This window comes from Saimiri boliviensis (genome assembly GCF_048565385.1).
Source record: "Saimiri boliviensis isolate mSaiBol1 chromosome 16 unlocalized genomic scaffold, mSaiBol1.pri SUPER_16_unloc_3, whole genome shotgun sequence".
NCBI lineage: Eukaryota > Metazoa > Chordata > Mammalia > Primates > Cebidae > Saimiri > Saimiri boliviensis.
Window position 1 is genome coordinate 296,596 of NW_027412501.1, and position 3,526 is coordinate 300,121.

Consider the following 3,526-nt stretch of genomic DNA (forward strand, 5'->3'; position numbering starts at 1 on the left):
AGGGAGAGGTTGTAGTGAGCCAAGATTGGGCCACTGCATTCCAGCCTGGTAACAGAGCAAGACTCCGTCTCAAAAAAGTAATAATGAGCCGGGCGCGGTGGCTTACGCCTGTTATCCCAGCATTTTGGGAGGCCGAGGCGGCTGGATCACGAGGTCAAGAGATCGAGACCATCCTGGTGAACATGGTGAAAACCCGTCTCTACTGAAAGAAAAAAAAAAAAAATCAACTGGGCATGGTGTCGCACACCTGTAGTCCCAGCTACTCGGGAGGCTGAGGCAGGAGAATTGCCTGCACCCAGGAGGAGGAGGTTGGGGTGAGCCGAGATCACGCCATTGCACTCCAACCTGGGTAACAAGAGCGAAACTCGGTCTCAAAAAAAAAAAAAAAAAAATTGGCCGGGTGCCGTGACTCATGTCTGTATTCCCAGCGCTTTGGGAGGGCTAGGCAGGCAGATCATTTGAGGTTAGGAGTTCAAGACCATCCCGGGCAACATGGTTAAACCCCTTCTCTACCCAGAACACAAAAATTAGCCAAGCATGGTGGCATATGCCTGTGATCCCAGCTACTTTGAAGGCTGAGGCAGGAGAATCGCTTGAACCCAGGAGGCAGAAGTTGCAGTGAGCAGAGATCATGCCATTGCACTTCAGCCTGGTGACAAAGTGAGACTCCATCTCAAATGATAATAATAAATAAGAAGAATTTTAAAATACGGCCAGGTGCGGTGGCTCACCCCTGTAATCCCAGCATTTTGGGACGCCGAGGCGATTGGATCACGAGGTCAAGAGATCGAGATCATCCCGGTCAACATGGTGAAACCTCGTCTATAGTAAAAATACAAAAAATTAGCTGGGCATGGTGGCGTGTGCCTGTAATCCCAGCTACTCAGGAGGCTGAGGCAGGAGAATTGCCTGAACCCAGGAGGTGGAGGTTGCAGTGAGCCGAGATCGCGCCATTGCACTCCAGCCTGGGGAAGAGAGCGAAACTCCGTCTCAAAAAACAAAAAAAAAAAAAAAAAAAAGAGAGAGAGAGAGAGAAATATCTGGCTCTAAAACAAAACACGGAGCTATCCAGCAGAATGGTTGTCAATGTGTGCATTCAACTTACAGAGCTAAACTGATTTGTATTTCAGCAGTTCAGAAACCCTTTCTTTGGAGAATGTAGAAACAGTCATTTCCAGCCCTATAGTGGCATATCAGAGTTAACAGTAAGAATGCGTTTAAAACACAGAAGTCGCACTTCTTACAAACTGATCTGCTGTGTGTTGGTTCCTTTTAGGAAATTGCAACTATGTTTAGATTCAGCGAGTTACAAACACATTTCTTCTAAAAGCTTCGTTTGGACATTCCAGAGTGGATGGGAGTACAGGATGTAAACAGAGATATCTGACTCAATAACAAAAACGGAGCTATCCAGCAGAATGGTTGTCAATAATATCAAAAATATAAGCCAGTTCCTAACTCATCCTAATTTAAAATAATATAAATTTCCGCGCTCATTATTGTTGCTTTGTGATGTATTAATCCATAAAATCTGTTTTGTAAAAAGTTCTTGAATATGATTTGGCAATTAATCTGCTAGCTATTTTATCTTCCCAGCAAGAGTCAGGAGTAACATTTTTAATATTAGCAGATGTATTTCCAGAATACCTTCCTGCATGTAAAATACAAGAAATAATCTAGTTGAATTCTCTTATTGTTTTCAAATTAATAAATTTAGGCCTATTCGACATTGTTGTTTTACCTCCTAGAGCATAGTATATACTTGAAACAGATTATAACTAGATGATAACAGAAAACGTTTGGCCTTTGTCCATTATGACAAGACTATTTTCTTCATGAAATTAAGGATGAAGCATTCAAAGAAAGGTAACTTATTAACTTTAGTTTTTCACATTCGAAAAATATTATAAACCAGTAGTTTTCAGAATTTAATTGTCTGCTACATTTCTTCTGAGTTTAAGAATATTCTAACACCATTGCCAGGCTTCATATTCATCTATTTCAATTAGTTCTGTAAATAATTGTTTTTGCTTTCGGGTTTTCTATTCAAAATTGATTTTTGTTGCAATATTTTTAATAATTCTAACACAAAAATAACTTCATTTGATGTTTTTATTTATTTAAAAAACTAATTTTTCTTATAATTAATGGTTAGATTTAATTTAATTAGATTGAAATGAGAAATGGCCACAATGAAAACTTTTAGAAAAGTACAGTCATACGGTCGGGTGTGGTGGCTCACATCTGTAATCTCTTTGGGAGGCCAATCAGAGTGGGTAACCTGAGGTCAGGAGTTTGAGAACTGCCTGCCCAATATGTTGAAACCCCATCTCTATTAAAGATTCAAAAATTAGCCTGGCATGGCGGCAGGTACCTGTAGTACCAGCTACTTGGGAGGCTGAAAGAGATTGCTTGAACCAGAGGGGCGGAGGTTGCAGTGAATTGAGATTATGCCACTGCACACCAGCCTGGGAAACAGCAAGACTCCATCTCAAAAAAAAAAAAAAAAGTACAATCATATTTAACAATGAAAAGATACACAAAATTAAAAATATGTGACATATTAAAGTATATCTACATCTATAAGATTCAGATACACAGTAGTTAAGCACGTTGTCTCCTCCTTAAATTTTCTTTTCACAATGAGGTGACTTTAGAAATTGTATTAGTTTGTTTTCACGCTGCTGATAAAGAAATACCTGATACACCCGTCAGATCTCGTGAGATTTATTCACTATCACGAGAATAGCACGGGAGAGACTGATGCCCATGGTTCAGTTACCTTCTTTTGGGTTTCTTTCACAACAGGTGAGAATTCTGGGAGATAAGATAATATTTGGGTGTGGACGGAACCGAATCATATCATTCGGCCCTGGGCCCCTCCATATCTCGTGGCCTCACATCTGAAAACCGATCATGCCTTCCCCAAAATTCCCCAAAGTCTTAACTCATTTCAGCATTAAACCAAAAGTCCACAGTTCAAAGTCTCATCTGAAACAAGTCAAGTTTCTTCTGCCGGTGAGCCTGTAACATCAAAAGCAAGCTAATGTCTTTCTAGATACAATGGGGGTACAGGTACTCGGTAAGTAGGGCCATTCCAAATTGGAAAATTTGGCCTAAACAAAAGATACAGGGCCCATTCAAGTCCAAAACCCAGTGAGACGATCAAATTTGAAAGCTCCGCAACAAACTAGTTTGACTCCGGGTGTCACACTTAGGTCACTATGATTCCAAAGGTGGGTTTCCATGGTCTTGCGAAGCTCTGACCCTGTGGCTTTTCAGAGTACGGCCTTTCTCCTGGCTGCTTTCCTGGGTTGGTGTTGAGTGTCTGTAGATTTTCCAGGTGCTTGTTGGTGAATCTAGCATTCCGGGGTCCAGAGGATGGTGGCTGTCTTCTCACGGCTCCATGAGGCAGCGCCGCAGTCGGGACTCTGTGTGAGGGCTTCCACCCCACATTTTCTTCTGCACTGCCCTAGCAGAGGGCCTGCCCTGCGACCCATTTTGTCTGAGCACCCGGGCATATCCG